At 47.7% G+C, this 24374-nt stretch overlaps 1 non-coding gene and 1 pseudogene across 1 annotated transcript; both read left to right on the top strand.

Annotated features, from left to right (window-relative positions):
• The first annotated feature begins 6346 nt into the window (after positions 1–6346).
• LOC143801338 (U2 spliceosomal RNA) lies at positions 6347–6540 on the top strand. The gene has a single exon (XR_013220919.1). It is a non-coding gene; the product is annotated as a U2 spliceosomal RNA (small nuclear RNA).
• A 1923-nt stretch (positions 6541–8463) lies between these two features.
• On the top strand, positions 8464–8673 carry LOC143801328 (U2 spliceosomal RNA; annotated as a pseudogene).
• The last annotated feature ends 15701 nt before the right edge of the window (positions 8674–24374 follow it).

Raw genomic sequence — 24374 nt, 5'->3', positions numbered from 1 at the left:
TGTGATCAGTCAAAACCACCACCTGATGTCTAGCACCCTCAAGCCAATGACGCCACTCCTCAAATGCCCACTTCATGGCCAAAAGCTCCCGATTACCGACATCATAATTTCTTTCGGCGGCAGAAAATTTACAATTACATTTGAAATTCAGAAACCGAGATCTATCTCCGGAAAATACCTCTGGTGTAGGAATCTTAGGTTCAGAAATAGGAGTACGTATAACATAATCTTGTAAATTCTGAACCTTCGTAGCAAGATTATTTAAACCTGCAGCCAAACTCTGAGGGTCCATCCCAACAGAAGAAGGGGAAAAAAAAAAAAAAATCTACAGACTTCTTTTACTCTCCTTTCTTCTGCCAATTACTTTAACAGTGGCCGGTCATACTGTCATGATTCCCCAATGGCATGGGAACATCAGAAACACAAAAATAACAGACTAGCTCTCGGGTGATGGAAACTCAAGCTGACCGTGACCTAAATCTACCACACAACTAACAGTAGCCAGGAAGCATTCCTACGGCTGCCTAGATGCCATGCGCCAGCCGGAGAACTAACTACGCCTGGAAGAGGAAGGAACAGACCTGGCTTACCTCTAGAGAAATTCCCCAAAGATGATAGTAGCCCCCACGTATATTAACGGTGAGTTCAGAGGAATAGACATACACAGTATGAAGGTAGATTTAGCAAAGCGAGGTCCACTTACTAGATAGAGGAAGGATACAAAAGAGGACTTCACGGTCAGCTGAAAAACCCTTTCAAAAACCCATCCTGAAATTACTTTAAGATTCCTGTGTCAACTCATGACACAGGAGTGGAAATTTCAGTCCACAAGAGCTTCCAGTAACAGGAAATGACAAAACTGTAAACTGGACAAGAAAAACAAAACAATAAGGACAAGAGTCCACTTAGCTGATCAGCAGACTAGTAGCAGGAACATGCAACTGAAAGACTCAGGTTACAATGATGACCGGCAAGGAAGTGACTGGAGAGCAAGGCTAAATAGGGAACTCCCAAAACTGATGGAAGCAGGTGAGCTGAGGCAGAAAAGCACACACAAGTCTCCAGTACCACCAGCCACCACCAGGGGAGCCAAAAAGCGGATCACAACAAATTACATCTTGCCTTAAACTATTTTTTACCAAAATATCACCTCCTAAGAAATGAAAATATGCTTAGATGGGTCTTCAAAAAGTGGTCTGAATATTCCCATTCCCATTCTCATGAATTTAGATTTTTTTAGATTAAGGAAGTAAATTTGGTTTTGTCTGATAAATTAAAAGCATGCTGAAATCATTATTGCTAAGAATAAAAATAAAACCTCCAAAACATCACAATCTCCATACCAAACATCTAAATATTGATATACCCCAAAACAAAATGTGACTGAAAACAAAGTTTATCCATAAATACATGTTGATCGCCCAATTTCCAAATATTAATTACCATATGATGGTGCGCAGTCAGACCCCATTGCTGTGCCTTTTAGGTTTCATTAACTAAATAGACATTGTGTGTCAAAATAAACTGTAATATAGTGAAATAAATTCATTGTGCACACAAAGTTATGTCTCATTAATAGTGTTGAGCATTCCGATACTGCAAATATCGGGTATCGGCCGATATTCGCGGTATCAGAATTCCGATACTGAGTTCAGATACTTTCAGTATATTGAATACCGGAATCGGAAGTTTCCATAGTTCAATGAGCCAGTTTGATTTAATTCAGCCAACAAAAAATCCTAAGAAGTGTGGGCACATCCTGTTATGCATGTTAGGCATGTAAGTAAGGGCATGTCTGTGATTGGCTGCTGAAATGATGTCATGATGCACTATAAAAGACGCTGCCGCCGCCATTTTGGGTTCACTCTGCTGTGAATTCAGTTAGGGACAGGACGCTGCTGTTCTGACTGAGGGATAGTTTGAGATAGCGATTTGCTTCGTGCTTTACCCAGGCTAATTTAGCAACCGCTGTGTGAGAACCTTGTTTTTGCCTTGCAGCGCTGTTCACGGCTGTCTGCAAGGTCTGTGTGTGAGTGCAGCTCACACTGTCGCCTGTTCTGCAGCCACAGCAGGTTGTAGTCAGCTCAGGGTGCGTCCTGCTAGATTGTGGAAAAACACTATATAGGAGTACATAGAGGACCTTTCTTTGGCCTTGCAGCGCTGTTCACGGCTGTCTGCAAGGTCTGTGTGTGAGTGCAGCTCACGCTGTTGCCTGTTCTGTAGCCACAGCTGGTTGTAGCCAGCTCAGTGTGTGTCACTGCCTCATACTGTTCCATTGTCCTTTTTTCAATTAGTGCTGCCTGTTGCACATTTTTTCTGATTTATCCTATTAGTGGGTTTCCATCTGTATCCTGCTAGATTGTGGAAAAACACTATATAGGAGTACATAGCGGAGCTTTTTTTGGCCTTGCAGCGCTGTTCACGGCTGTCTGCAAGGTCTCTGTGTGAGTGCAGTTCACGCTGTAGTTTGTTCTGTAGCTTCAGCTGGTTGTAGTCAACTCAGCATGCGTCACTGCCTCATACTATTCCATTGTCCTTTTTTCAATTAGTGCGGCCTGCTGAACATTTTTTCTGATTTATCCTATTAGTGGGTTTCCATCCGTATCCTGCTAGATTGTGGAAAAACACTATATATGAGTACATAGAGGAGCCTTTCTGCAGCCTTGTGCCCGGCAGCCCCAGCCAGATTAGTATTAGCCTATTTTTTGGAGCCTCATCTATTGCATTGTAGGTTACATTCCTGCATTGTAATTGCTAATCTAGTTTGTGATACTACCGGTTTTACATCTTTGGGCACATCCAGTGTCTTTTTGTAAAAAACAAAAAGTTAATAAAGTTCACCAAACACTCCACTTTACAGTTGTGTAGGCCACATTAGCTCATATTAAAGTCTAGTCCACACTTTATAAAATTAGTGTTTCTTATACCTGTTAGCAGCTGTTCAGGAATAAGCACACTAAGCCCTTAGTACTTTTCGGCCTATCTTTATCAGTCTACCAAGATGAAGAAGGCAGGGAGTAAGGCACGTGTTCGTGGGCATGGAGTTTCTGCAGGGAGAGGACGAGGGGATTCTGTGCCTGCTGCGGGCACCGGTGACTTATCATCCCCCAGTTTTAGCAGGGAACAGTCCTTCATGCGCTGCTTTGTAGGAGCTCGCCGTACCCCACAGCTGCGGGACGAACAAATTGAAGCCATTGTCGGATGGATGGCAGCTAACACATTGACTTCAATTAGTGCCACATCCTCTCAGGCACAGAGCACTGAAGATCAGCCATCTGTCTCTTCACCACCTGCCAAATTGCCCAGGCAGTCAGAGAGCCCAGGACAGGAGCCATCTCTACTTCTGTTCTCTGAATCTCTTGGCTTGGAAAGAGGGAGCCAGCCAAGCAGCATTTGAGAAACTGAAGAAAAGGCAGCATGCAGTGATGCGCAACAGCTTTGTCTCTCTGAATCCGAAGAGGCGGGTGGGCCAGTGCCTACGGTCAGCACACCTCAGTACGCATCTGGTGCGTACTGTGCTGCCGAGACTACCCAGGAGAAGAAGTTGTTGGAAGAGGGTAGTGTAGATGATGAGGTCCTTGACCCATCATGGCGTGAGATAAAGGAAGGTGGTGGGAGCAGCTCTGAGGAAGAGATTCCCCGAACGGCCCAAAAAGGAGGGAGAGGGAGGGGGAAGACTGCGTTGCCTGTAGCCTCCACTTCGGCACCCATTAGGAGCATACCTCTTCCAAAAGCCAAAATGGGTGCTTTCAAGACTTGCAGTGCCTGGTCCTTTTTTGACACAGTTGAGTTGCAGATGACATTTGCTTTGTCAAATGCAAGCTGTGTAATCAGAAAGTCAAAAGAGGGAAAAGTGTCAGCAACCTCAATACCACAAATATGTGGAAACATGTGCAGACCAAGCATGTGGTGGAGTTACAAAAACACACTGAAGACCTCGGCCAACCTACAGTGGCACCTACCACCTTTTCAGCTCGTGTTGTAGCCTCTTCCTCCAGCTCACACTCAGCTGGTTCGGCTTCCTCACAGGATCGCCATGGAAGAACCTCTGGCACTGTTGGACAGAGACACAGTGTAATTCCACCCACAAAACAACGTTCCCTGTCATTCTCACACTCCCAGGCCAGTCTACAACAGCCATCGGTAGCACAGGCATGGGAGAAAAGGCGGCCATACTCGGCAAACCACCCCCGAGCACAGGCTCTGAATGCTGGCATTGCAAAACTACTGTCCCTTGAAATGCTCTCATTCAGGCTGGTGGAGACTGACACCTTCCGTAACTTCATGGCATTGGCAGTCCCACAATACAACGTGCCCAGCCGCTTTTATTTCAGCAGGCAAGCCATCCCTGCCCTGCAAAAGCATGTGGAGAAAAATTAAACATGCGCTACTAAACGCCGTCAGTAGCAAGGTCCACCTGACCACCGATGCGTGGACCAGTCACGGTGGACAGGGACGATACCTTTCCCTCACTGCCCATTGGGTAAATGTTGTGGAGCCGGGGACAGATCTTGAGAGTGGCGCTGTACGTGTTCTGCCAACTCCAAGGATTGCAGGAATCCAGTCTGTACACATTGACTCCTCATACTCCAGTTCCTCTGAATCACCGCTGCAGGAGCCGTCACAGTCTACCTCCACATGGACCCGTGAACGCTTACCTGTTACGACCGATATGAGCACATCCGTGGCCAAATGTCAACAGGCCATATTGAAATTAATTTCTTTGGGGAATCGAAGCCACACAGCGCAGGAGCTCTGGAATGCCATCAAGCAGAAGAGCGACGTGTGGTTTGTGCCAGTGAATCTCCAGCCAGGCATGGTACTGTGTGACAATGGCCGAAGTCTGGTGGCAGCTCTGGGCCTAGGCAACCTCACTCACATCCCATGTCTGGCACATGTGCTCAACTTGGTCGTGCAGACTTTTTTGAGGGACTATCTGGATCTTGATGCACTGCTGCACAAGGATCGCCTAGAGTGCATTCACTTGCGGCGTTCCAGCATGGCAAGATCGCGCATTGCAGCTCTGCAGCACCGATTCCGCCTTCCGGAACATCGCATCATATGTGACCTACCAACCAGGTGGAATTCTACGTTACATATGTTGGAGCGGATGTGTAAGCAACAGGCAGCAGTAATGGAGTACCAGCTGCATCAGGTGCAAACAAGTTGCACTGCACGCCGTTCACACTTCACCACCACTGAGTGGGCCTCTATGAAGGACATCTGCCACGTTTTGCGTGCCTTCGATGATTCCATGCAGATGGCAAGTGCAGATGATGCACTAGCCAGCATGACTATCCTCATTATCTGCCTGCTTGAAAAAACACTGCAAGCACTAAAGGAGGAGGTTGTGGAAGAGGTGGAGGATGAGGAGTCACAAACGCCATCAGCTTCTGGACAGTCTGCGCAACGTGGTTCCTCACAAAGGCCTAGGCAGGGGACACTTTGTGAGGAGGATGAGGAGGAGTCAATGGAGGAGGAAGACATCTGTCCAGAGGAGGGAGTTACACAATGCTCTAGTAGTCAGTATGTAGAGCGAGGGTGGGGTGATGCAGAGCAGGCAGATATGACGCTTCAAGCAGGGGACAGCGTTTCTTGGCCAGTTGGCAGTCTGCAGCACATGGTTGATTTCATGCTGCAGTGCCTGAGAAATGACCGCCGCATCGCCAACATTCTCAACATGGCTGATTATTGGGTGTACACCCTCCTAGATCCTCGCTGTAACAGGGTCTGCTGTGCTGGGGTACCTCATTCAGTACCACCCCATGTTTTAGGAGGTCCACTCTGCTTTGGCTGGATTCTGAATGAAGGACGCTGACTGGAATGGCTTCATTACATGGGCGCATATAAAATATCACTTCTTCTCCACGTATTTCCAGTGTGACCACTCTTTACTCACAGGACACAGAATATATATCACAACAGATGCAGAGGGCAGGCCAATTCAAAAGTGGCAGGCCAGACATACATTACAATAGCCGCATGTGGCCGGAGCCTGACGATATTTACTGTGGGAATTACAAAGGTGGGGGAGGTCAGAAGGAGATTATCTTGTCCCCTCTGCCCAGGGGCACATGAATCTCACATGGAACCTATTATACATACATATAACTGCACAACATATTCTGGGTACTGGGGGGTTCTGTAACACTCGCTACCGGGACAACTTACAAAGCCTCATAACACCGTTGAACCAGGAGCGTAAAATGCGGGAGTACCAAGAAACACTGATGCATTCCATCATGTTCTCCCTTCCAAACAAGAGCAATGCTGCTCGTGCTTTACAAAGCAGCTCAGTGTGTCGAGGCAGTGGAGGAAGCTCTGCACAAAGAGGGAGCAGAAGCAGATCGTCGTCGTCATCGCCGCCGCTCAAGATCAAGTGTAGTATCTGTTCTTATCAGTTTAATATTTGATACGTCTTCTATTTGGGGACCATATAATAAATGGATTTTTAGAACAGGGAGATGGAAAAAGAGCTTGCTCTGTCCACTCCACACATTGAGCCGTTATTGCAGTATCTCGGGGAACAGTGCACTCCTTCTCTGATCCTGCTTCCAAATAGAGATTGAATTGAAAGCAGCACAAGTTGTGTTTTAACCCATTATGTGAATTCTTTTCAGGGTCAAAGTTGCACATTTCAGATACCAAATGGATTTTGCTTGACTTAACTTGACCATTTGAAGCATTTTGTGTGCGCCTTGTTTTCACCTATGCATGCCAAGCATTGTATTGCATTCAATATGAAGTCTATCAATCAATCTGGCTCCCTTTACTGGTTGCAACCGGTGTGTGAAGATGTGGACACGTATTTGGCCTTTGTTACAGTGTTGCAAATATATCCTCTGCAAAGTTAGGCTCCTTGCTATCAGTACTTAGTGCTTTAATTTAAGTAACTCATGAGCAGTTCTGCCATACATACCACATTTGTGACGGCATGATTTCTTTTGTAAAACATTGTCTCCCTCTTGTGGACCACTAACTTTTAAATTTGGTGCATATGTATTTAAAAAAAGGAAAAATTGTGTCTGTGCTGATCATGAATATGCTGCCTATCTACACCTGTGTGAGTATTCTAATGCTTTCTAGCAACCAGGTGCGCTGCCTGCATTAGATAGAATCTGTGCACGGAACCCTCACGTGTCACAATGGGCCCTTGGCCTATAAAAAGCAGTGCGGTGGCAGTCCTCTTCAGTCTGCTGCTGGAGCAGCAACGGGCAGCATGGCGATAGGTAGGCAGCAGGGTCTATACCCGGCATCAGGAGAGCTGAGAGAAGACAGCTGCTCGCTTGTTTGTTTTTCGATTTTCCCTCTCACACACCTCCTCCTGGCACTCAGTAGTGCACATTGGAACAACAAGGGGGGAGGGTTACAATAGGTGGGGTTATGCAGATTAAAAACCAGTGGCTCACAGCTTGAACAAACAACAGAACTGTCATTGTGAAGGCGTCCGGTGTGCTAAAATGTCCTCCTCAGGGCAATCTTTTGCTCCATCTCCCCAAAGGGTATCAGTGTTAGGCCTTGGTGTGGCACAAGTGCAAAACCTTTTCTGGTTATTACTTTTCGGCCTTTTGGCTAGGATCCAGTATCAGTGTTAGGCCTTGGTGTGACCAGTGGCGTATCTAGGGGGGGCAGCCGGGGCATGTGCCCCAGGTGCAGCCGGCAGGTGGGCGCAGTCGGGCCACCTAATTCGGCGGTCTGCAGTGTCTCCCCCGGCAGCTGCATTCTGCCGCCCCCGGTCTGGGAGTCAGCTGTTCTCTGTGCCGACTGTCAAGCTGACAGCCGGCACAGAGAAGCTGCAGAGTGTCGGCTCCCAACGTGTGCAGAGGGGGAGGGGAGCCCCTGCAGAGTGGCTGCGGCGGGCAGGGAGAAATCCCTGCAGCTCCGCTGCCCAGCGATCTGTCTTCCTGCTTCCTCTTGCTTCCTCTCACACAGATGCACCGCTGGATGACGTCATCATTCAGCGGCCGGCTGTGTCAGAGGAAGGCAATGGAGCTGCTGCGACAGAGCGCGAGGAGAGGTGAGAGGTGTGTGTGTGAATGTGTGTGTGTGTGTGAATGTGTGTATGTGTGTGTATGTGTGTGTGTGTGTGAATGTATGTGTATGTGTGTGTGTGTATGTGTGTGTGAATGTGTGTGTGTGTGTGTGTGTGTGTGTGTGAATGTGTGTGTATGTGAGTGTGTGTGTATGTGTGTGTGAGTGAACATGTGTATGTGTGTGTATTTGAGTGTGTATGTGTGAATATGCGTGTGTGTGGGGCTCAGTATTGGGTGTGTGTGTGTATCGCGCTTCAGGGGAATTTGCAGAGAAGTGAATGGTGGGTGTGTGTGTGGAGGGGAGGGCAATGATGGGGCTGACGGGGGGCATATGTCCTTGGGGGGGGCGCCAAAATGAATTCTTGCCCCGTGTGCCAGAAACGCTAGATACACCTCTGGGTGTGACACAAGTGCAAAACCATTTCTGGTTATTGCTGCTCGGCCTTTTGACTAAGATCGTCGTCGCTGCTCAAGATCAAGTGTAGTATCTGTTCTTATCAGTTTAATATTTGATACGTCTCCTATTTGGGGACCATATATTAAATGGATTTTTAGAACAGGGAGATGGAAAAAGAGCTTGCTCTGTCCACTCCACGCATTGAGCCGTTATTGCAGTATCTCGGGGAACAGTGCACTCTGTTAGGGCTAGCGGAACGCACCTAATGAAAGTATGTATTTTATTAGGATAGATGCGTTCACAGCCCGGGGTCCACCGTGCAGGAGAACCTGCTGCTAGCAAATAGCGGAACTAAATGGCAGTGTTAGCTAACTCTGTTACTTCACAGAGCAGCCGTGAACTCAAAGCACTGCGCCCTGTTAGACTCCACAGAGGCACAGGCTAACTGTCCAAACAAGAACAGTCAGTGGTCTTGCATGCACACAAAACTCCTCGCCGGAGGTGCCAGCATTCTAGGGGCTTATTTCGGCCAGGTCACTGAACACACAAGCATACAAACTCCTCGCTGGAGGTGCCAGCATTCTAGGGGCTTATTTCAGCCGGGTCCCTGAACACACTCATACAAGACCACACTGGCGCAAAGTACATAAATAAAAGCAATACTAGCGCATGGCCATGCGGCCATGCGAACCTTAAATAGTTGCAGCACGTACAGGACCTTCCAAGAAGGACCAATGAGAGACTGCCACAGAGCGTGAGCACCTACAGGACCTTAGCTGCAGTGTCTGATCATGTGACCCTCGATCTCCACTGAGAGATTTTACTCTGGGCATGCTCAGAACGAGAAAAGCAGGACTTAGTCCCAGAAGCATCTGCTCACTGCTGCCCAGCACTGACTACAATGGCAGAAGCAGGAAAAGCAGCAGCAACTCTCTGTACAGAGTCAGACTGAGCGAGACGCTGGGACCGACGTCTCCGCTGAGCAGACTCCACTGCGGCAGGAGAAGAATGGGAGACCGCAGCGGAGATGGCCCGAGATTCCCCCTGTGCAGAGATGGGAACTCGATCACTAACATGCCCCCCCTCCTTGGACCTCACTACACTCGAAGGCTGCAATGAGCTGCGGAGCCTGAATGCGCTCAGCAGGCTCTCAGGACCGTAACCCTTCCAGTCCACCAAATAAATTTTTTTGCCACGAACCACCTTGCACCCCAAAATAGCGTTCACCCCGTAATCGTCCGTAGACGAACCCGATGTCCCGGCAGATGACTCGCAAAAGCGGGACATGTATACAGGTTTCAAGAGGGACACATGAAAAGTGTCGGTGATACCCAGGCGTGGCGGAAGGGCTAAACGATAGACCACAGGGTTAACCTGTTCGAGGACCTTGAAAGGGCCCAAGTAGCGAGGTGCAAACTTAGTGGACTCAACTCGCAGCCTGATGTTACGGGCGGAAAGCCACAGTAAGTCGCCGGGAGCAAAAGTCGGAGCGGGGCGCCGATGTGCATCGGTGGAGGACCTCATTCTCTCCTTGGAGGCCTGAATGGCATCCTGAGTGCGGTCTCAAATATCCCATGCTTCCACAGCCCAGTCTGCCACCCTGGAGTCGGCAGAAGACACGGGCATAGGCACAGGTACCCGCGGATGCTGACCATAGTTGAGGAGGAATGGGGTTTGTCCAGTGGAGTCGGCAACCGCATTGTTCAGCGCAAACTCTGCCCACGGTAGCAAGGATGCCCAGTCATCCTGCCTGGCTGAGACAAAATGTCGCAGATATGTGACCAAGGTCTGATTGGCCCTCTCTACCAATCCATTCGTCTCGGGATGATATGCGGAAGAGAGATTTAACTCGAAGACGACAAAGCTCTCTCCAGAACTGAGACGCAAACTGGGGACCCCGGTCACTGACAATCTTGTCTGGCATACCGTGTAGGCGAAAGATGTGCTTTATGAACAACGCTGCCAAGGCCCGTGCTGAAGGTAACCGCGGAAGCGGCACCAAATGCACCATTTTGGAGAAGTGATCGGTGATAACCCAAATGATGGTACAGCCCCGAGACTTGGGCAAACCCACCACAAAGTCCATCCCAACCATCTCCCAGGGCCTGTCTGCCACCGGCAATGGATAGAGTAACCCAGCTGGCCGTTGTCGAGGAGACTTATTTTTGGCGCAGGAGACACACGCCTGAATATAATCCCTGACATCACGGACCATATGTGGCCACCAATACGTCCTCGCCAACAGCTCAGATGTCCTTTTTGTCCCAAAATGTCCACCCACCCTGGACGAATTAGCCCACGAGAGAACCTCCGGTCGCAAATTGGAAGGTACAAAAGTCTTGCCCGGAGGCACAGACTCTAGCGAAACCGGAGCTACGGTTCTCAGGCTCTCAGTGGGGACAATAAGTTGAGGCTCCTCTTCCTCCTCCACAGATGACACAACAGAGCGAGAGAGAGCATCGGCACGAATGTTCTTCTCCCCAGAAAGAAAATGGAGGGTGAAATGGAACCGGGAGAAGAACAAGGACCATCTAGCCTGGCGAGAATTTAACTGCTGGGCTGTCTGCAGGTACACCAAATTTTTATGGTCTGTGAAGACTTGTAAAGGAAAACGAGCTCCCTCCAAGAGATGTCTCCACTCCGAGAAGGCCAACTTCATGGCCAGCAACTCCCTGTCCCCGATGGAATAATTCCTCTCTGCTGGTGAGAAGGTCTTTGAAAAGAAGAAGCAAGGATGCTTCCGACCTGGAGCATCTTTTTGGAAGAGGACTGCTCCAGCACCAACAGATGAGGCATCCAGCTCCATGATAAATGGTTTGTCTACATTAGGGCGATGTAGGATGGGAGCGCTAGCGAAGAGTGACTTTATGGAATTAAATGCCTTGGAGACCTCCTCAGACCACAATTTGGGATTTGCTCCCTTCTTGGTAAGGGCAACCAAGGGAGCTACCAACGTTGAGAAGTGTGGAATGAACTGTCGATAGTAGTTAATGAACCCTGTCATGGTTCCCAATGGCAAGGGAACGTAAGAAACATATAAATAACGAACGAGCTCTCGGGTGATGGAAACTCGAGTTGACCGTGAACTAAATCTACCACACAACTAATAGTAGCCAGGGAGCATACCTACGGCTTCCTATATGCCACGCGCCAGCCGGAGGACTAACTACGCCTGGTAGAGGAAGAAACAGACCTGACTTACCTCTAGGGAAATCCCCCAAAAGATGATAGCAGCCCCCCACATGTAATAACGGTGAATTAAGAGGAAAAGACATACACAGTATGAAAGTAGATTTAGCAAAGAGAGGTCCACTTACTAGATAGCAGAAAGATACAAAAGAGGACTTCACGGTCAACTGAAAACCCTTTCAAAAACCATCCTGAAATTACTTTAAGACTCCTGTGTCAACTCATGGCAATTTCAGCCCGCAAGAGCTTCCAGCTACAGAGAATTACAAAAACTGCAAACTGGACAAAAGATACAAAACAAAAGGACAAAGTCCACTTAGCTGATCAGCAGACTAGCAGCAGGAACATGCAACCGAAGGCTCTGGTTACAATGATGACCGGCAAGGAAATGACTGGAGAGCAAGGCTAAATAGGAAACTCCCAAACGCTGATGGAAGCAGGTGAACAGAAGCAGCAAAGTGCAAACAAGTCACCAATACCACCAGCAACCACCAGGGGAGCCCAAAAAGCGGATACACAACAGTACCCTCCCCTTAAGGAGGGGGCACCGAACCCTCACAAGAACCGCCAGGGCGATCTGGATGAGCCCTATGAAAGGCACGAACCAAATCCGAGGCATGAACATCAGAGGCAGTTACCCAAGAATTATCTTCCTGACCATAGCCCTTCCATTTAACCAGATATTGAAGTCTCCGTCTGGAAATACGGGAGTCCAAGATCTTTTCTACCACGTACTCCAATTCACCCTCCACCAGCACAGGAGCAGGAGGTTCAGTAGAAGGAACCACCGGTACCTCATATCTCCGCAACAGCGACCGATGGAACACATTATGGATAGCGAAAGATGCCGGGAGGTCCAAACGAAAGGAGACAGGGTTAAGAATCTCCAAAATCCTATAAGGACTGATGAACCGAGGCTTAAATTTAGGAGAAGAAACCCTCATAGGGACAAAACGGGAAGACAACCACACCAAGTCCCCAACACGAAGGTGGGGGCCAACACGACGACGGCGGTTAGCAAACTGCTGAGTCCTCTCCTGGGACAATTCCAAATTATCCACCACTTGTCCCCAAATCTGATGCAACCGATCCACTACCGCATCCACTCCAGGACAATCCGAAGATTCAACCTGACCAGATGAAAAACGCGGATGAAACCCTGAATTGCAAAAGAAAGGAGAAACCAAAGTGGCAGAACTAGCCCGATTATTATGAGCAAACTCCGCCAACGGCAGAAAGGCAACCCAATCATCCTGATCCGCAGACACAAAACACCTCAAATAAGTCTCCAAAGTTTGATTAGTTCGTTCCGATTGGCCATTGGTTTGAGGATGGAATGCAGACGAAAAAGACAAATCAATGCCCAACCTGGCACAGACTGCCCGCCAAAATCTAGACACGAACTGGGTACCCCTGTCAGAAACTATGTTTTCCGGAATACCATGCAAGCGAACCACATTTTGAAAAAACAGAGGGACCAACTCAGATGAGGAAGGCAACTTAGGCAATGGCACCAAATGAACCATTTTAGAAAAACGGTCACACACCACCCAGATGACAGACATCTTCTGAGAAACAGGGAGGTCCGAGATAAAGTCCATAGAGATGTGCGTCCAAGGCCTCTTCGGAATAGGCAAGGGCAACAACAACCCACTAGCCCTAGAACAACAAGGCTTGGCCCGAGCACACACATCGCAAGACTGCACAAAAACACGCACATCTCGAGACAGGGAAGGCCACCAGAAGGATCTAGCCACCAAATCTCTGGTGCCAAAAATTCCCGGATGACCTGCCAGAGTAGAAGAATGAACTTCCGAGATGACTCTAGTGGTCCACTCGTCAGGAACAAACAGTCTACCAGACGGACAACGATCAGGTCTATCTGCCTGAAATTCTTGCAAAGCACGTCGCAAATCTGGAGAGACAGCAGACAAAACCACTCCATCCTTAAGGACACCAGCAGGTTCAGAATTCCCAGGAGAGTCAGGCTCAAAACTCCTAGAAAGAGCATCTGCCTTCACATTCCTAGAACCCGGTAAGTACGAGACCACAAAATTAAACCGGGAAAAGAACAACGACCAACGTGCCTGTCTAGGATTCAGGCGCCTGGCAGACTCCAAATAAATTAAATTCTTGTGATCAGTCAAAACTACCACCTGATGTTTGGCACCCTCAAGCCAATGACGCCACTCCTCAAATGCCCACTTCATGGCCAAAAGCTCCCGATTACCAACATCATAGTTTCGCTTGGCGGCCGAAAATTTTCGCGAAAAGAACGCACAAGGTCTCATCACTGAGCAGTCGGAACTTCTCTGCGACAAAACCGCCCCCACTCCAATCTCGGAAGCATCGACCTCAACCTGAAAGGGAAGAGAAACATCAGGCTGGCGCAACACAGGTGCAGACAAAAAGCGGCGCTTAAGCTCCCGAAAGGCCTCCACGGCAGCAGGGGACCCATTGGCAACATCAGCACCCTTTTTAGTCAAATCCGTCAGAGGTTTAGCAACGCCAGAAAAACCAGCTATAAATCGACGATAAAAATTAGCAAAGCCCAAGAATTTCTGGAGACTCCTCAGAGAAGTAGGCTGCGTCCAGTCGTAAATAGCCCGAACCTTGACAGGGTCCATCTCAATAGAAGAAGGGGAAAAAATGTACCCCAAAAAGGAAATTTTTTGAACCCCAAAAACACACTTTGAACCCTTTACACACAAAGAATTCTCCCGCAAAACCTGAAAAACCCTCCTGACCTGCTGAACATGAGACTCCCAGTCATCAGAAAAAATCAAAATATCATCCAAGTACACTATCATAAATTTATCCAAATATTCACGGAAAATATCATGCATTAAGGACTGAAAGACAGAAGGTGCATTAGAAAGGCCGAAAGGCATTACCAAATACTCAAAATGGCCCTCAGGCGTATTAAATGCGGTTTTCCACTCATCCCCTGCTTAATTCGCACCAAATTATACGCCCCACGAAGATCAATCTTAGAGAACCACTTAGCCCCCCTTATGCGAGCAAACAAATCAGTCAGCAAAGGCAACGGATACTGATATTTGACTGTAATTTTATTCAGGAGTCGATAATCAATACAAGGCCTCAGAGAGCCATCCTTTTTAGAGACAAAGAAAAAACCGGCTCCTAAAGGTGATGAAGAAGGACGAATATGTCCCTTTTCCAGGGACTCCTTAATATACTCGCGCATAGCAGCATGTTCAGGTACAGATAGGTTAAACAAACGACCCTTTGGAAATTTACTGCCAGGAATCAGATCTATGGCGCAATCACAATCCCTGTGAGGAGCGAGTGAACCAATTTTAGGCTCTTCAAAAATATCACGATAATCAGACAAAAATGCCGGAATCTCAGATGGAATAGATGATGAAATGGACACCAAAGGAGTGTCCCCATGAGCCCCCCGACATCCCCAGCTTAACACAGACATAGCTTTCCAGTCAAGGACTGGGTTATGAGACTGTAACCATGGTAATCCAAGCACCAAAACATCATGTAAATTGTACAACACAAGGAAGCGAATCACCTCCTGATGGTCTGGAGTCATACGCATAGTCACTTGCGTCCAGAACTGTGGTTTATTACAAGCCAAAGGTGTAGAATCAATACCCTTCAGAGGTATAGGGACTTCCAGAGGCTCTAAATCAAACCCACAGCGCCTGGCAAAGGACCAGTCCATAAGACTCAGAGCGGCGCCAGAGTCCACATAGGCATCCACGGTAATAACTGATAATGAACAAATCAAGGTTACAGACAAAATAAATTTGGACTGTAAAGTGCCAATTGAAATAGACTTGTCAACCTTCCTAGTACGTTTAGAGCATGCCGATATAACATGAGCAGAATCACCACAATAGAAGCATAACCCATTTTTACACCTATAATTCTGCCGCTCGCTTCTGGACATAATTCTGTCACATTGCATTTTCTCTGGCGTCTCTTCAGAAGATACCGCCAAATGGTGCACGGGTTTGCGCTCCCGCAAACGCCGATCAATCTGAATTGCCAATGTCATGGACTCATTCAGACCTGTAGGCGCAGGGAACCCGACCATAACATCTTTAACGGCATCAGAAAGGCCCTCTCTGAAATTTGCCGCTAAGGCGCACTCATTCCACTGAGTAAGCACAGACCATTTACGAAATTTTTGGCAGTATATCTCAGCTTCATCTTGCCCTTGAGATAGGGCTATCAAAGCTTTTTCAGCTTGAATCTCCAAATTAGGTTCCTCATAAAGCAACCCTAAAGCCAGGAAAAACGCATCCACATTGAGCAACGCAGGATCCCCTGGTGCCAATGAAAATGCCCAATTTTGAGGGTCACCTCGCAGCAAAGAAATTACAATCTTAACCTGCTGGACAGGATCTCCTGAGGAGTGAGGTCTGAGAGAAAGGAACAATTTACAATTATATTTGAAATTCAGAAACCGAGATCTATCTCCGGAAAACACCTCTGGTGTAGGGATTTTAGGTTCAGAAATAGGAGTATGCATAACAAAATCTTGTAAATTTTGAACCTTCGTAGCAAGATTATTTAAACCTGCAGCCAAACTCTGAGGATCCATCTTTAAACAGGTGAGCTCAGAGCCATTCAAGGATTATAAGGAGAGAAAGGCAAAGGCAGTAATTAGAGCTGAAATACAACTGATCCAACTATGGAGCAAGCATAGGGAAAAAGAAGAAAAAAAATAAAAAAATTTACAGACTTCTTTTTTCTCTCCTTTCTTCTGCCAATAAGTTTTAACTCGGGCCGGTCATACTGTCATGGTTCCCAATGGCAAGGGAACGTAAGAAACATATAAATAACGAACGAGCTCTCGGGTGATGGAAACTCGAGTTGACCGTGAGCTAAATCTACCACACAACTAATAGTAGCCAGGGAGCATACCTACGGCTTCCTATATGCCACGCGCCAGCCGGAGGACTAACTACGCCTGGTAGAGGAAGAAACAGACCTGACTTACCTCTAGGGAAATCCCCCAAAAGATGATAGCAGCCCCCCACATGTAATAACGGTGAATTAAGAGGAAAAGACATACACAGTATGAAAGTAGATTTAGCAAAGAGAGGTCCACTTACTAGATAGCAGAAAGATACAAAAGAGGACTTCACGGTCAACTGAAAACCCTTTCAAAAACCATCCTGAAATTACTTTAAGACTCCTGTGTCAACTCATGACACAGGAGTGGCAATTTCAGCCCGCAAGAGCTTCCAGCTACAGAGAATTACAAAAACTGCAAACTGGACAAAAGATACAAAACAATAGGACAAAGTCCACTTAGCTGATCAGCAGACTAGTAGCAGGAACATGCAACCGAAGGCTCTGGTTACAATGATGACCGGCAAGGAAATGACTGGAGAGCAAGGCTAAATAGGAAACTCCCAAACGCTGATGGAAGCAGGTGAACAGAAGCAGCAAAGTGCAAACAAGTCACCAATACCACCAGCAACCACCAGGGGAGCCCAAAAAGCGGATACACAACAGAACCCCATAAAGCGCTGCACCGCTTTAAGAGAATGGGGTTCCTGCCAGTCCATCACAGCCTGTAGCTTGGCAGGATCCATAGCCAAACCCTGGGCAGAGATGATATAACCAAGAAATGGCAAGGACTCCTGCTCAAACACACACTTCTCCAACTTTGCGTAGAGGGAATTTGCCCGTAAGAGGTCAAAGACTTTGCGAACATCTCTCCGATGGGAGTCGATATCTGGAGAGTAGATAAGAATATCATCCAGAAAGACTACGACCGAGGTGGTGAGCATATCCCGGTAGATGTCGTTCACAAAGTCTTGGAAAATGGCTGGGGCATTACAGAGCCCGAAGGGCATCATCAGATACTCATAGTGCCCATCCATGGTGTTAAAAGCCATCTTCCATTCGTCCCCCTCACGGATGCGAATCAGGTTGTAAGCACCCCGCAGATCTAATTTTGTAAATACCCTTGCTCCCCGTAGCCTATCAAAAAGCTCAGATATCAGGGGTAATGGGTATTTGTTCTTAATGGTGATGGCGTTAAGACCCCTGTAGTCTATACATGGACGCAGTTCCCCATTCTTCTTCTGAACAAAGAAGAACCCAGCCCCAGCAGGCGACACTGACTTCCTGATGAACCCTCTTGCCAGATTCTCTTGGATGTACTGAGACATAGCCTCCATCTCCGGGAGAGATAACGGATAAACTCGACCCCGGGGAGGCTCAGCACCAGGCAAGAGATCAATAGGACAGTCATAGGGGCGGTGAGGCGGAAGGGTCTCCGCCGCCTTTTTGGAGAACACGTCCACATGAGACCAGTATTGTTTGGGGAGAGAGGATAGATCTGCAGGTACCTCTGTAGTAGCAACCTGAACGCACTCCCTTTGACACCTACCCTCACAAGACTCACCCCATCCCAAAATTCTGCCTGAAGACCACTCGATATGTGGAGAGTGGTTCCCGTAACCAAGGTATCCCCAACAGGACCTCATCAATACCCTCAGGTATGACGAGCAAAGATATTGACTCCTGATGGGATGGTGACATGGACAGAGTAAAAGGAATGGTCTGGTGAGTTATCTGTGAAGGCAGTGTCTACCCATTCACCACTCATACCGTAACTGGTTGCGCTAGCATAACCAGGGGTATTGCGTGATGTTGGGCAAAGACGGAAGACATGAAATTGCCCTCCGCCCCAGAATCCACGCAAAGCTCTACTGAGTGGGAAGATGAGCCAATAATAATTGTCCCCTTAAAGGACAATTTTGAGGCAAACGTCGCCGTATCTAGAGTACCTCCACCGACTACCACTAGAGGCTGACGTCTCCTCGACCGCTCGGAACATTTGGTGGCAAGATGTCCAAACTGCTGGCAAACATGACAGACCTTGAATGCCCAAGCGGTCCGGGACTTAGAATCCGCTCGCGACACCTCCCTGGCCTCATGTGACTCAGGAACCAGGAACGGGGATTCCAGAGGTCTGGCGAAGGTGGGAGCCAGCCGAAACCTCTGCCTACACTGGGCTCGCTCTAACCTCCGCTCGTAAAAATGGAGGTCAATACGGGTAGAGACAGTTATTAACTCCTCCAGTGTGGCTGGAATCTCCCTAGTGGCCAGAGCGTCCTTAACGTGATCAGCCAGCCCCCTCCAAAATATGGGGATAAGGGCTTTATCCGACCACTCCAGCTCTGAAGCTAAAGTTCAGAAACGGATGGCAAATTGGCTGACCAAGGACTCACCCTGAGTTAATGCCAGCAGTTGGAGCGCCGTATCATGGGTGACTTGAGGTCCTAGGAAGACCTGTTTCAGAGTGCTCAGAAACAACGGAGCACTCTGCACCACATGATCGCCACGCTCCCACAGCGGCGTAGCCCATTCCAACGCCCTGTCCGACAAGAGGGACACAATAAACCCCACCTTAGCCCGCTCTGTGGGAAAACGTGCAGCCAGAAGCTCAAGGTGAATAGAGCACTGACTCGTGAATCCCCTACAAGATCTGCTTTCTCCAGAAAATTTTTCTGGGAGCGGGAAGCGCGAAAATATCGGAACAGGGGTGGCAGTGGACAAGGTTGCTGCAGCCACGCTAGCAGCCTGTACAGCAACTGTGGAAATATCCACAGCTGAGGTTGAGCTCTCAAGAGCCGCCAACCTACCCTCCAGCTGCTGGATATACCGCAAAGATTGCTGTATGTCCGCCATTTACTAGCCAGACCCTGGCGCTAGTATTATGTTAGGGCTAGCGGAACACACCTAATGAAAGTATATATTTTATTAGGATAGATGCGTTCGCAGCCCGGGGTCCTCCGTGCAGGAGAAACTGCTGCTAGCAAATAGCAGAACTAAATGGAGGTGTTAGCTAACTCTGTTACTTCACAGAGCAGCCATGAACTCAAAGCACTGCGCTGTTAGACTCCACAGAGGCACAGGCTAACTGTCCAAACAAGAACAGTGAGTGGTCTTGCATGCACACGAAACTCCTCGCCGGAGGTGCCAGCATTCTAGGGGCTTATTTCGGCCAGGTCCATGAACACACAAGCATACAAACTCCTCGCCGGAGGTGCCAGCATTCTAGGGGCTTATTTCAGCCGGGTCCCTGAACACACTCATACAAGACCACACTGGCGCAAAGTACATAAATAAAAGCAATACTAGCGCATGGCCGTGCGGCCATGCAAACCTTAAATAGTTGCAGCACGTACAGGACCTTCCAAGAAGGACCAATGAGAGACTGCCACAGAGCGTGAGCACCTACAGGACCTTAGCTGCAGTGTCTGATCATGTGACCCTCGATCTCCACTGAGAGATCTTACTCTGGGCATGCTCAGAACGAGAAAAGCAGGACTTAGTCCCAGAAGCGTCTGCTCGCTGCTGCCCAGCACTGACTACAATGGCAGAAGCAGGAAAAGCAGCAGCAACTCTCTGTACAGAGTCAAACTTAGCGTGACACTGGGACCGACGTCTTCGCTGAGCAGACTCCACTGAGGCAGGAGAAGAATGGGAAACCGCAGTGGAGATGGCCCGAGATTCCCCCTGTGCAGAGACGGGAACTCGACCCCTAACACACTCCTTCTCTGATCCTGCTTCCAAATACAGATTGAATTGAAATCAGCACAAGTTGTGTTTTAACCCATTATGTGAATTCTTTTCAGGGTCAAAGTTGCACATTTCAGATACCAAATGGATTTTGCTTGATTTAACTTGACCAATTGCAGCATTTTGTGTGCGCCTTGTTTTCACCTATGCATGCCAAGCATTGTATTGCATTCAATATGAAATCTATCAATCAATCAGTCTCTCTTTACTGGTTGCAACCGGTGTGTGAAGATGTGGACACTAGGGTTGAGCGACTTTCATTTTTTTAAGATCAAGTCGGGTTTTGCGAAACCTGACTTTGTCCAAAGTCGAGTCGAGTGCAGTCGGCCGATTATCGCGAAAAGTCAGGGATCGACCGAAACACGAAACCCAATGCAAGTCAATGGGGAAGCATAGTCGGCAGTGAGTGGAGGCCAGGAAAACACCTACAGTGCCCATTTTAATGCCAAAAACATCCATTCTTGTTTCTGAAGCTTGTCAATCTTAATTAACTTTATAATAATAGTTGGGCATTGGAAATTGGGGGTATTTGGCAAAAGTTGTGGGGGGTAGGGCTGGTTCACGGTTTTAGTGGGCCCAGGAAACGTGGACTACATCACGGCAGTGGAGCAGTGAGAGGTAAGTATGTCAAGTTTGCAAGTGCTGTGATCCTAAGCAAGCAGGGGGGGGCCTGTTGTGAATTTGCTTTTTGCTCCCTCTAGTGGTTACTAGTTTTTTGACTCTGGTTTTTCTGTCATTCCTTTTATCCGCACCTGGGTCGTTAGTTAGGGGTGTTGCTATATAAGCTCCCTGGACCTTCAGTTCAATGCCTGGCAACGTAGTTATCAGAGCTAGTCTGCTGTGCTCTTGTCTACTGATCCTGGTTCCAGTTATATCAGCTAAGTCTGCCTTTTGCTATTTGTTTTGGTTTTGTATTTTTGTCCAGCTTGTTCCAAATCTGTATCCTGACCTTTGCTGGAAGCTCTAGGGGGCTGGTGTTCTCCCCCCGGACCGTTAGACGGTTCGGGGGTTCTTGAATTTCCAGTGTGGATTTTGATAGGGTTTTTGTTGACCATATAAGTTACCTTTCTTTATTCTGCTATCAGTAAGCGGGCCTCTCTGTGCTAAACCTGGTTCATTTCTGTGTTTGTCATTTCCTCTTACCTCACCGTCATTATTTGTGGGGGGCTTCTATCCAGCTTTGGGGTCCCCTTCTCTGGAGGCAAGAAAGGTCTTTGTTTTCCTCTACTAGGGGTAGCTAGATTCTCCGGCTGGCGCGTGTCATCTAGAATCAACGTAGGAATGATCCCCGGCTACTTCTAGTGTTGGCGTTAGGAGTAGATATATGGTCAACCCAGTTACCACTGCCCTATGAGCTGGATTTTTGTATTCTGCAGACTTCCACGTTCCTCTGAGACCCTCGCCATTGGGGTCATAACAGTTTGCCAGGCCCGTATTAAATGTTTAATGCATTGCAGAAGAGGGATTATAAGAAAGAAGATTCTGAGTTTTTTTTTTCTTCTTCCCCTTTACCTCAGAGTGGCTATGCTTGCTGCAGACATGAATGTCCAGACCTTGATTACAAGTGTGGACCAGCTGGCTACTCGTGTGCAGGGCATACAAGACTATGTTATCAGAAATCCTAGGTCAGAACCTAAAATACCGATTCCTGAACTGTTTTCCGGAGACAGGTTTAAGTTTAGGAATTTCGTGAATAATTGTAAATTGTTTTTGTCCCTGAGACCCTGTTCATCTGGAGATTCTGCTCAGCAAGTAAAAATTGTGATTTCGTTCTTACGGGGCGACCCTCAGGATTGGGCTTTTTCGCTGGCGCCAGGAGATCCGGCATTGGCTGATCTTGATGCGTTTTTTCTGGCGCTCGGTTTACTTTATGAGGAACCCAATCTTGAGATTCAGGCAGAAAAGGCCTTGCTGGCTATGTCTCAGGGGCAGGACGAGGCTGAAGTGTATTGCCAAAAATTTCGGAAATGGTCCGTGCTGACACATTGGAACGAGTGTGCACTGGCCGCTAATTTTAGAAATGGCCTTTCTGAAGCCATTAAGAATGTTATGGTGGGTTTTCCCATTCCCACAGGTCTGAATGATACTATGGCACTGGCTATTCAAATTGACCGGCGGTTGCGGGAGCGCAAAACCGCAAATTCCCTCATGGTGTTGTCTGAACAGACACCTAATTCGGTGCAATGTGATAGAAAAACCGCAAATTCCCTCATGGTGTTGTCTGAACAGACACCTGATTTAATGCAATGTGATAGAATCCTGACTAGAAATGAGCGGAAAATTCATAGACGCCGGAATGGCTTGTGCTACTACTGTGGTGATTCTACACATGTTATCTCAGCATGCTCTAAACGTATAGCTAAGGTTGTTAGTCCTGTCACCGTTGGTAATTTGCAACCTAAATTTATTCTGTCTGTAACTTTGATTTGCTCACTGTCATCTTATCCTGTCATGGCGTTTGTAGATTCAGGTGCTGCCCTGAGTCTCATGGATCTCTCATTTGCTAAGCGCTGTGGTTTTACTCTTGAACCATTAGAAAATCCTATTCCTCTTAGGGGTATTGATGCTACACCATTGGCAGCAAATAAACCGCAGTATTGGACACAGGTTACCATGTGCATGACTCCTGAACACCGCGAGGTGATACGTTTCCTGGTTTTACATAAAATGCATGATTTGGTTGTTTTAGGGCTGCCATGGTTACAGACCCATAATCCAGTCCTGGACTGGAAGGCTATGTCAGTCTCAAGTTGGGGCTGTCGTGGTATTCATGGGGATTCCCTGCCTGTGTCTATTGCTTCTTCTACGCCTTCGGAAGTTCCGGAGTATTTGTCTGATTATCAGGATGTCTTCAGTGAGTCTGAGTCCAGTGCACTGCCTCCTCATAGGGACTGTGACTGTGCTATAGATTTGATCCCAGGCAGTAAATTTCCTAAGGGAAGACTGTTTAATCTGTCGGTACCTGAACATACCGCTATGCGTTCATATATCAAGGAGTCTCTGGAGAAAGGACATATTCGTCCGTCTTCTTCCCCTCTTGGTGCGGGATTCTTTTTTGTGGCAAAAAAGGACGGATCTTTGAGACCTTGTATTGATTATCGGCTTTTAAATAAGATCACTGTCAAATTTCAGTATCCTTTACCGCTGTTGTCTGACTTGTTTGCCCGGATTAAGGGTGCCAAGTGGTTCACCAAGATAGACCTTCGTGGTGCGTACAACCTTGTGCGCATTAAGCAAGGTGATGAATGGAAAACCGCATTCAATACGCCCGAAGGTCATTTTGAGTACTTGGTGATGCCTTTTGGGCTCTCCAATGCGCCTTCAGTTTTTCAGTCCTTTATGCATGACATTTTCCGGAAGTATCTGGATAAATTTTTGATTGTTTATCTGGATGATATTTTGGTTTTTTCTGATAATTGGGATTCGCATGTGGAGCAGGTCAGGTTGGTCTTTAAAATTTTGCGTGAAAATTCTTTGTTTGTCAAGGGCTCAAAGTGTCTCTTTGGTGTACAGAAGGTTCCCTTTCTGGGGTTCATTTTTTCCCCTTCTGCTGTGGAGATGGACCCAGTCAAGGTCCGAGCTATTCTTGATTGGACTCAGCCCTCGTCAGTTAAGAGTCTTCAGAAGTTCTTGGGCTTCGCTAACTTCTACCGTCGTTTTATCGCTAATTTTTCTAGCATTGTGAAACCTTTGACGGATATGACCAAGAAGGGCTCCGATGTAGCTAACTGGGCTCCTGCTGCCGTGGAGGCTTTCCAGGAGTTGAAACGCCGGTTTACTTCGGCGCCTGTTTTGTGCCAGCCTGACGTCTCACTTCCCTTTCAGGTTGAGGTGGATGCTTCGGAGATTGGGGCAGGGGCCGTTTTGTCGCAGAGAGGCCCTGGTTGCTCTGTTATGAAACCTTGTGCCTTTTTCTCTAGGAAGTTTTCGCCTGCCGAGCGAAATTATGATGTGGGCAATCGGGAGTTGTTGGCCATGAAATGGGCATTTGAGGAGTGGCGTCATTGGCTCGAGGGTGCTAAGCATCGTGTGGTGGTCTTGACTGATCACAAAAATCTGATGTATCTCGAGTCTGCTAAACGCCTTAATCCGAGACAGGCCCGCTGGTCATTGTTTTTCTCCCGCTTTGATTTTGTTGTCTCGTATTTACCAGGTTCAAAGAATGTGAAGGC

Source organism: Ranitomeya variabilis, chromosome 1, assembly GCF_051348905.1.
Source record: "Ranitomeya variabilis isolate aRanVar5 chromosome 1, aRanVar5.hap1, whole genome shotgun sequence".
NCBI classification, from domain to species: domain Eukaryota; kingdom Metazoa; phylum Chordata; class Amphibia; order Anura; family Dendrobatidae; genus Ranitomeya; species Ranitomeya variabilis.
Note: the sequence above shows the minus strand (reverse complement) of the source record. Positions and strands in the feature narration are given on the sequence as shown.